This window comes from Galeopterus variegatus, unplaced genomic scaffold (assembly GCF_000696425.1).
Source record: "Galeopterus variegatus unplaced genomic scaffold, G_variegatus-3.0.2 Scaffold491, whole genome shotgun sequence".
Taxonomy (NCBI): domain Eukaryota; kingdom Metazoa; phylum Chordata; class Mammalia; order Dermoptera; family Cynocephalidae; genus Galeopterus; species Galeopterus variegatus.
In genome coordinates, this window is record NW_007726602.1 from 338,907 (window position 1) to 350,092 (window position 11,186).

At 38.3% G+C, this 11,186-nt stretch overlaps 1 pseudogene; it reads left to right on the top strand.

The window, feature by feature from the left end:
• The window catches only part of LOC103587830, a 23,990-nt pseudogene extending 15,615 nt beyond the window's left edge, over positions 1 to 8,375 (top strand).
• The last annotated feature ends 2,811 nt before the right edge of the window (positions 8,376 to 11,186 follow it).

Genomic DNA, 11,186 nt, shown 5'->3' on the forward strand with positions numbered 1-11,186 from the left:
TTTTTTTTTTTTTTTTTTTTTTTTGCATTCATTCCTTTCCTGCCATACAAGCCCCATATTTGTAGAATAACATCTAACTTTTGTTGCATCACCCCAAGGGAAAAAATTGGGATGTAGGGAGCCATAGAGTTGTTATTTGCTTTTAAGACAATAATAATAACAATCTATCTCTACTTCAGAAACTGCATATGTACAGTCAAGATAATATTAATAAACATGGGTAGATTAGAAGAAATAACCAATATGTTTATGCACCTTGGAGACTTCAGTGGACTGGAAGGAGCCATTTTTAGGAGGTTGTAGAGTAAGGACATGGGGACTAAGAATTTGGAGTGGTGATAAAATAAGAAATGGGATCAGGTTGTTGATAGGTTCTGAACATAACCAGCACCACTTTAGGAAAAGCCAAGCACAGAATGGTCGCCAGCCCTTTCCTTTGTAAGAAACTTCATGATTTCTGAGAAACAGAAACACTTTTGCTTCTGCAAGGGCGCAATTCTCCACCCTGGTCGCATAGCTTCCACGTCAGCACAAAACCCCTCACTGATTGCATCAGCCAGCCCTACAGCCCATATAAGCCCTCCTACCCTGATGCCAGCTGCTACTCTCCATTTTGAGTGCAGCTCGGCAGATTTCTTTGATAAAGCTTGATTGGTACCTGGTGTTTTGGCTCACCTTCTTTCAGTTGTACTAAGAAAAAAGTTGTACTGGTAGAGGACTGATAGTTGGGGAGAAACAGGAGCAAAAAACTGAGGGCTTAACAGCTAGAGAATATATGTCCTCAGGGACGGGGTCTAATCCATTAACCAGTGTGATGGTTGACTATCCTGACCCCATTTAGATATAAGAGCCATTTTATGTATTGGCAGCCTAACTCATTTGACTTGGCTTTTGTAAACTGTTTTTTTTTTTTTTTTAAGTGAAATAGAGAAACCTGAGCATTTTTCTGATTGTTAAACCTGTCCCCTTCTGCTTGAGGAATTGTTTTAGCAATTTTATGCTTGACAGTCTCAACCACGAACTCCGGCTTCTGTAACCTAGCTTGCTTGCTGCACCCATGTGCTAATTAAAGATAACAGCAGTTTTGCATCACTCTAAGGGCCAGATGCAAATTTGGTTCCAGAACTGACCAATGTGCTATGTCACATAGCTGACCAATCCGAATTAACAAACTTGCATCTAGTAACAAACTTACCCATCTAGTTCATTGACCACCTAGATTCTAGATTCTGCATCCTGTCAGTCCACAGTACTCACATACATATTTTTCTTTTCATTCCCACCTTAATACACTGTCTTGTTTCCACTCACCTGTATAACTGTATTAGCCTCTTAACTCATCTAGCTGTTGTCACTCTCTCCGACTACCATCTAACTAGGTTGCTTCTCACTGCTTGTAAAATTGGCTTCAAGCTGCTAAGCATGTCATTCAAAGCTAGCTGAAATCTGGCGAATATGTTAGCCTTAATTCTCCAATTACCCATAAGCCTCAGCTAAACCAGCTATTAATGCTCAACAAGTATCAGCTGTTGTAAATATGACTTCCTTTAGACATGAAATCTCCCTAATTCTACTTCCTCACTACACTGAAGTGGTGGTGATTCTCTCACATCCCCCAGGTTTTTGGTATGATTTGAAGGACTGTCCACAGTTTGCTGTGTCTTATCATATTTTTACATGTCTTAACTTTCAAGGAGTTGAACACCTTGAGCATGAGAAAAATGTCTTATTCTTTATTGTACTTCCATCCTTCTTTCACCTGCCCATAAATATATGTGTGTTGAATTTGGGACTAAGTTACTGATGATGGAAAGAACTCACCAACACCTTTTATCTCACCCAAATTGAATGTTTAAAGAAGGCAGCACTTTACTGAAATGGGAAAAAACACAATGAAAGTGTTTTCAAATATAAAACATAAATGAGTTCAATGATACTAGTTTTCTTGACACTCTCAAGTGTCACTAAGGTCATTGAACTTCCTGCAAAATTCAGAAAACTTTCATAGGAGTAATTTCACAGGACTAATTACTGATTATATTTTCCTTATTATGAAAGCCGCAGATTTCTACACATGCTTTGATGGTTTAAAATGCTTAAATTCTCAGTATGAGTTGTATTTTTGGATGTTGTCTCTATTGATATCCTACTGCTTCACTTTGGAAGACATAGCACTGCTTTTAATATCAGCATAAGCCATGAAATTTTTGCAATAGTTATATGAAAGTTTGAAACATCAGACTTATTTTAGGCATAGCCAAAAGCTCCTATTTTGCATAATCACAATTTATGAATTATGATTTATGTCTTCTTTTTTTCCCAGTGACTGGCTAGTACAGGGATCCAAACCTGTGACCTTGGTGATATAACATCGTGCTCCAACCAACTGAACTAACTGGCCAGCCCAGAATTGTCACTGATGGAAACCACATAATTTACATTTCTTCTCAAGAGCTAATACATTTTAATTCTAATCTCACATGCATGTAGGCTTGCAATTATCTACTCCTGAGAAAGTTCTGGTGGTTTGCAATTGAGCTGCTGTTAGCATGTACTTCCCATTGTTGGTATCTTCATACACAAATTCTTTACGAGATTTGTACTTTGTGAACATTTTCTGCCATGGAGAATCTGCCTATTCATTTTCATAATAGTATATTTTTCTAAAAAGAAGTTTTTAAAGACTAACATCAAGATTTTGCTTTTATGCTTTTTTACTTCCTGTGTCTTGTATTCTGAAATCGTTGCCTTTTCCCAGGTTATGAAAATAGTATTCTATATTTTCTTCTAGAAGCTTTATAGTTTTAGCTCTTATGTTCAGATTTCTATTCTTTTTGAATTAATTTGTAGGGATTGAGTGTTCCCCCCCAAATGAATATCCAATTACTCCAGTACCATTTTCACTGACTAGGAACTCTAGTACAATGTTGAATAGAAGTGATAAAAACAGACATTCTTGCTTTGTTTCTAATCTTAGAAGGGAAGCAAAAGATATTTACCATAAATATGAAAAAAATATTTACCATAAATATTCAGAAAGAGAGTGAGCAAGAGAAAGAGAGATAGGTAGATAGAAATCTGGAAGCTTTCTCAGAAGGCTGAGGAAGCTTCTATTCAGAAAGTTCTCAGCAACTTCTCCTTATTTCTCATTAATCTGAATTTGGAACTATCAACTATCAACAGTGGTGTGGGATGACCTCACAACTCAGCCATATGTCCCTAGTGCTAGGATTTATACATTGGGGGAGTTGGGTGGGAGAGTGGGGGAGTGTTGAGGAGAGCGATCCTATGGAATAAAAGAGACTTTAGAAACATATCAATAAAATGTAATATGTGAGCACTATTTGGATTCTGATTCAAATAAACCAATTGTTAAAAATGTCTAAGGTAAAGAGGAGGGGTGTAGGTGGGAATATTGACAAAACAATATTGGTTGGGTGATGAGTATATTGGGTTTTATTTTGCTATTTCCTGTACTTTTATTTAGAAAAATTTCCTTAATAAAAATTTTAAAGTTATCCACCTTAAAAAAAAAGATGAAAATAGGGATTGTCATCAAAAATAGGGAGACAGTGCTCTGGAGGCAACCACAATGCCCACTCTATTAACCCTTTTTATATATATCATTGTTTCTGATTGTTTAAAATTATTTTATTTATTTTTACAAGTTTGAATAAGTGATGAATTCATAGAGATAAAAATTAGAAAAATCTAAAAGGGTATACAGTGATAAGTCTCCATCATGCCTAGCTCTAGCTGCTTAGTTTTCCATCCCCATAGCTGTCCTCCCTGCTCCCTCTGTAATCAATGCTATCCTTTTCTCATATAACCATTTTAAAAAAAATTTTAACTTCTCAATATGCATTGTAGTTGATTTTTGTGTTCCTTTACTCATATACACAATTTTTAATAGATGCAAAATATTGCATTATATAAACATACCTCAACTCATTGAGAAATTTTTTTATTGGACTTTTGTGCAGTTCTTATTTATGTATTTACAAAGCTTCCTGTGTTTTAGATCTCATATCATCAGTTATTTCTCTTTCTCCATTAGTTTCAACCAGAGCACTTAAAACATCCTTTCAAGTTATCTGGTAACTTGAAAAAACACAACGAAAAACAAAACCTTCCCTTAACCCCACCCCATTCCAACTATCTATTACTCTTCTTTTCAGCACAGCTTGATCCAACACATCAATATTCCACCAGGATAGAATGCCTGTTCTATTGAGCTTTTCAGGAAGCTACTCACTCACTCACCACCCCCAGGGAGAGCATTAATCCGTTTATGAGGGTTCCACCCCCATGACTCAAACAGTTTCCAACCCTGCCACATTGGAGATCAAATTTCCACATGAGTTTTGGAGGGGACAACACATCCAAACTCCATCACTAACTCCCTCTCTGGGAGGTCAGTCTGTAGGGATTGGCCTTGGACAAGTTGATCCTTCTTCTTTTTTACTTTCTATTCTCTCCTTTGGCTTTAAACACCATCTATGCAGATGTATCTCCAAATATATATATCTCAGGCTCAGAACAGCCACATTATGTCCAATCATCTACCTGATAGCCCCACTTCAGTACCTCAGAGGCACCTCAAACTTTCCATCTCATGGTCTTCTTCTCCAAACCTGGTTTTATTCAATGTTTTCTGTTCCCTGGAAGAGTACCATCGTATGTGCAATTGCATAAGCCATTTTCTCTTTCTCATTTCCCATATCTAATTCATCATCAGGTGTTACTGATTTTATCACAAAAACATTTCTCAATTCATCCAGTTTGCTCTACTTACAGAGCTACTATGCGATCCATAAAGACAGTCATCTCTCACCTGGACTAACTAGTAGCCCACAAACTAGTCTCTCCTTATCTACTCAACTGTCAATCCAACCCATTCTTTATACCTGAGGTAGAGTGACCTTTTTCCCTCTAAACACAGATCTGATCATATTACTCCCACCTTATGTTCTTATGCTAAAGGCCCTATCATGTCCTTCAAAGCCCTGCATGGACCTCTTCCTCTTTCTTCATTTTACAGTGCACTCCCTTTTATCCCTTGACTTTCAGCGACATAACCAAAAGATGGCTTTCTTTAGGGTCCTTGAAAATTCCATGCACCATAGCTTCTTTGAAAATTCCATTCTCTCGGGCCGGCCCGGTGGCACCCTGCTACAGTGCGCCGCTTGGGAGCATGGTGGCGCTCCCGCTGAGGGTTCAGATCCCACATACAGACCGGCTGCTCACTGGCTGAGCAAGCGCAACACTGAGGGTTGCAATCCCGTTGCCGGTCCCGGTCTGGTACGGGCGTGACACTTAGGGTTGCGATCCGTTGCCGGTCATGAAAAAAGACAAAAAGGAAAAAAAAAGAAAATTCCATTCTCTCTATCCAGAACATTTTCCATCACCCCCTCTCCTTTGTCTAGATACCTCCTATTGGTCTTTTGACTCTTGGGCTGTGTCTCTTTCTTGGGAAGCCTTTCTAGATGTTCTCAGACCTTCACAGAATGGCTTTCCATCCTTTCAGATCATTTATCTCTATATGTAATTATATATCCATGAGTGTAATTATTTAAAAAAAATTTAAGAAATATCTCTGGGAGCTGGCAAGTTAGCTCAGTTGGTTAGAGCATAGTGCTGATCACACCAAAGTCCAGGGTTCAATCCATGTACTGGCTAGGTGCCAAAAAAAAAAAAGAAAAAAGAATATCTCTGTCCCCCCATAGACAGAATGCTGGTGTTTTTGTTTACTAGCATAGTGCCTGAATCATGAAAGGTATTTAATACATTCTTCTTCTGAATAAATATATTTATTTATAAATCTTTGTATTTATTTTTGATAGTTTCTTTGGGTTATATGCCTAGAGGTGAAATGAATGGACCAAAAGGTGCACAACCATTCTAATGGCTTTCAGCACATAGACAATTAGATGTATTAATAGATGATGAAACATTATCTCTCAAAGAACCCATTAATGAATCAAAGATAATCTGGGAAAAGTTTTAGGTGGTAATTTCAATGATTTTTTTCTTTGGCCCTCTCTTGTTTCAGCACTTTTATCCGTGACTTTACATCTCTATATAGAGAAGGAGATTGTCAAATCTGCACATGATAATCAAAGGTTCTTCAAAAAGTTCATGGAAAGAGTCATATTATCTTTTAATTCTATTTTTCCATGAACTTTTTGATGTTCTCTTGTACAGCACAGAAGTATACCAAACACCTAATTAATAGATGCAAGATCCAAAAAAGATCTTTTCAAGTTACAATAATGACCTCAATAATTGGAGATGAAATCCAATAGGACAAATGTAAGACACTGAACTTTGATTTACATACTTTGCAGTACAGGTACTGAATGAGAGTGTGGTTTAATGAGGCCTGGGGCTTCCTCTCATTGCTCAAGTCCAGGGTTCCTTCTTCTGGCTTCTGTGTCCCCTGCCTTTCTTGCTTCTGCTTCTAGCCTGCTTTATCTTCCTTTGATAGCTGTCTCTGTCCACTGCATTCCTTGGAGTTCTCATCATACCTTAACCTGGCTTTGGTCCTGGTCTCCCTAGTGGCCTCCTCATTGCCACTATCCTATGCACTATGATTCTTTGTATTTTTGTAAATGTAGCATATATGCTTTTAAAGATGTGTATTCCCTCTTTGTTGTTAGGTGAAGTGAATGTTCACACATGCCCTTAGATGAGGCTTGTAGTTGAATTTTTTGAATCTTCCACACCCTTACTTACATTTTTTTTTTTTGCCAGCTCTATCAGTTTCAGAGAGAAGGGTGTTAAAAATCTACCTCTGTGGTGGTGGAACTTATTCTTGTAATTCTGTCAAGGGCAACTTTAATTTTAGTCTATGTTGTTAGGTATAGGTTCAGGACCATTATAAACTTCCTGGTGACTCTCTTTGACTCTAATAGTGCTTTTTGCTTCTCACGTTTATTTTCCTGATATTAGTATTGTTTGTGATGGTTAATTTTATGTGTCAATTTGGAAGGTGTTTGGGATACGATTAACACTTAGCTCTGTAGCGGCATTGGCAGTGGGGTGGAGGTTGTCCCAGGCAGGTTTCCCTCTGGCTGCCCACAGAGGAGGCATCCGGTGTGGCCTGCATGGGGATGTGAGCCAAGGCCTGCTACTCTGCCAGTGTTTAAAACTATAAATGGGAATAAAGGGTAGTGTTTATGAGGAAATGAGAGTGAATAATTCATCTCTAATCTCTTCCAGACTTTTTTTCCTTAAGAAAGACTATATCAAACTTACGTATTTGAATACTTCATCATCCTGTCTTCAATACCAGCAGATCTCTGTTGGGTGATTCACAGGAACTTAAGTAAGTGAAATAAGCCAAGGGTGTGGAAAATACGACTTTTAAATTGGTTTGGGATTGGCTATGAGTTCCAGCATTTTTACTGGAGGGAGTTTCATTTTGAAAAAAGAAAAGGCCTTCTGCAACTTGCCAGAAAAGGCTGCATGAGAGCAGGTCAAGGTGGCCATGCGTATCTTAAAGAATGGTTGTGGTGGGCTGGACTGCTGTCAATAGGAGCCAGGGAGTTGGCCAACTTTGCTAGGTATGCGTTTGCACCAGCCACTCTCATGACTCCACTGGGAGCTCTCAGAGTCCTAGTAAGTGCCATTGTTTCTTCATACTTTCTAAATGAAAGACTTAATCTTCATGGGGAAATTGGGTGTTTGCTAGGTATTCTAGGATCTACAGTTATGGTCATAGTCATACATGCTCCAAAAGAAGAGGAGATCAAGTCCTTAAATGAAATGTCTCACAAGCTATGTGATCCAAGTTTTGTGGTCTTTGCAACACTTGTGGTCGTGGTGTCCTTGATATTAATCTTCGTGGTGGGACCTCAACATGGACAAACAAACATTCTTGTGTACATAACATCTGCTCTGTAATCAGAGCATTTTCAGTCTCTTGTGTTAAGGGCTTGGGCATTGCTATCAAAGAGCTATTTGCTGGAAAGCCTGTGCTGCAGCATCCCCTGGCCTGGATTCTGCTGCTGAAACTTATTGCCTATGTGAGCACGTAGATTAATTACCTAAATAGAGCCCTGGATATATTCAAAACCTCTATTGTGACTCCAATATATTATGTATACAACATCAGTTTTAACTTGTTCAGCTATTCTTTTTAAGGAGTGGCAAGATATGCCTGTTGATGATGTCATTGGTACTCTGGGTATCAATGCCTTTGAAGACGTCAGCTTTAGTCTAGCAAGTCTGTGTATTTTCAAAAAGATGAAAAAACAATGAATGGCAATCTCTCCGGTATGTACGAAGTTCTTAATAATAATGAAGAAAGCTTAACCTGTGGAATTTAACAACACACTAGTGAAAATATCTCCTAAAGAAATGGAAATGTGACAACTTTTTTTTTTTTTTTTTCCTTTTTCTCCTTTTTTTTTTACTGACCGGTAACGGGATCACAACCCTCAGTGTTGTGCCCGCACTGCGCTCAGCCAGTGAGCGCACTGCGCTCAGCCAGTGAGCGGGAACCGGTCTCCACATGGGATCCGAACCCTCAGCGGGAGCGCCGCCATGCTCCCAAGCGGCGCACTCTCCAGTGTGCCACCAGGCTGGCCCTTAAGAGAGATGTAATTAAATGGTTAATCTATGATTCTGTTATAAAGTAAATTTGAATATCAGAATGTGTCTGAAAAAGCGTTGCCCTCAAATAATGTTCTCTAAAGACAATCTTTTCTAAAGATTCACTAATTTGGACCAAGAAGTTACTTTTCTTTTGAACATTGGTAGCTTACAATTTGACCTCAGTATATGGTCAATTTCTATTAAAATTATATTATTGTAGAGGTGCATTACATTTTGATTCCTTCTCCAAAATCTAAATGCACTAATGACAGTTTTAAGTCTATAAAAAATCCCAAACATTTAAATTGGTGAACTTTGGGTAAAGCAGATGGTCCTCTACAACATGGGTGGGTATTGTCCAATCAGTTAAAAGCCTGACTAGAACAAAAAGACCTGCCTCATAGAGCAAGAGGAAATTTTCCTGCAGACCCTCTCTGGACTTCATCTGCACCACTGGCTGTCTTGGGTCTTCAGTCTTTGGACTGGAATGTCCCCATACCGTCTCCTGGGTCTTGAGCCTGCTAGCCCACACTGTGGATTTGGGACTTACCAGCTTACATTTTCATGTGAGCCAGTTACTTATAATAAATCTCTTGTTCTCTATACACACACACAAACACCCACACACTGCATTGTATATACACACATTCTGTTTCTCTGGCGACCCCTGACAAATATATTGTCATACCAGATTTTTGGTTACAGTTTTGCTTTCTGGGGTTTCAATTATCCTTTGTCAACCACAGTCCAAAAATATTAAATGAAAATTCCAGAAATAATCAATTCATAAGTTTTAAATTGCATACCATTTTGAGTAGCATGCTATCTTACTGTGTCCTGCCCAGGTCATGAATCATCTTTTTTGTCTGGTGTTTCTGTGCTGTATATGCTACCTGCCCATGAGTTAGTTGCTTAGTAACCATCCAATCAGCTGATGTTGTATCCCAGTGCTTGTGTTCAAGTAGCCCTTATTTTACTCAATAATGGCCCCAAAGTGCAAGGGTAGTGGTGCTGGCAATTCAGATATGCCAAAGAGAAGCTGAAATGTGCTTCCTTCAAGCAAAAAGGTGAAAGTTCTCAATTTAATAAGGAAAGAAAAAATATTGTATGCTGAGGTTACTAAGATTTACAGTAAGAGTGAATCTTTTATTCACATAATTGTGGAGAAAGAAAAAAAATTTGTGCTAGTTTTGCTGTCACTTCTCCAACCCCAACAGTTACAGCCACAGTTTGTGATAGGTGCTTCGTTACGATGGAAAAGGCATAGCATTTGTATAAGACGTGAACAGAAATGTGTACCAATTGATGGCAATGTGTTGTGCCCAAAAGCATTGAGCCTATACAAAGGCATTCCTTGAAACAAGTAAAACCAAGCCATTTACTGCAAGTAAGGGATGGTTACACAGATTCAGAATAGGTTTGGACTGAAAAATATAGAAGTCATTGGAGAGACTGCATCTGCCAGTGAAGAAGCTGCTGCCACATTTCCAGCAGAGTTGAAGAAGTTGGTTAAGAGAAAGGATACCATCCAAAGCAAGTCTTCAGCTGAGATGAAACCGGGCTCTTCTGAAGAAGATGTCCAATAGAACCTACAACCAGCTAGCTGCAAATAAATAAATAAATAAATAAGAATCTGCATTCATAAATGTGCAAAGGAGGAACCAGGGCATAAAACATGGAAGGACAGGTTAATTCTGGTAATATATGCCAATGCTGCAGGGCATATCATAAAGTCAGGAGTAGTGTACAGAACAAAGGACTCACACACTCTCAAAAACAAAACCAAAAATTATCTGCCCCTGTTCTGGCAACATAATCAGAAAGCATGGGTGATGACCATCTTGTTTATCCACCAATGCTTCATCCCAGAAGTGAAAAAATACTTGGGAGAGGAAGGGTTAGGATTTAAAGTCCAATAACAATAGACAATGCACCTGACCATCCTGAATCTGTTTGCTATGAAAATGAAAATATCAAGGATATATTTTTACCTAAAAAATACCACCTCATTGCTTTAGCCCTTGACCAGGGCATCATTCAGTTTGTCAAGGCCACATACACCCACCTGGTATTTGATTACCTTTGATCAGCAATTGATGCAGACTTTAATATGGATACAATGCAGTGCTGGTAATCATTCACTATTGCTGATACAATAACATCCATCAAAGCTGCGATGGATGAATTAAAAGCAGAAACATAAATGCCTGCTGGAAGAACTTATGAAGTGAAGTCATGAATAATTTTAAAGGCTTCCCAGGGATCAATGGAAAAGTTAGGAAAATCATTCATGCAGCAAGATAAATTGGTGGAGAAAGATTTGCTGACATGCCTGATGGAGAAGTAGAAGAATATATTGAAAGCTATAGAGAAGTGTTAATAAATGAAGAATTGGAAGATCTTGTTAAGTCATCTACCAGGAAGAGGAAGATGAAGAGACACTGAAGCAGAAGTAGCATTGTGGACAGTACCAAAATTTGCCGAACTGTTTCACATTGCACGGACATGAAAGGACAAAATTATGGAATATGACCTTTGGATAAAATACAATTTTTTTTTTTTTTTTTTTTTTTTTTTTTTTTTTTTTT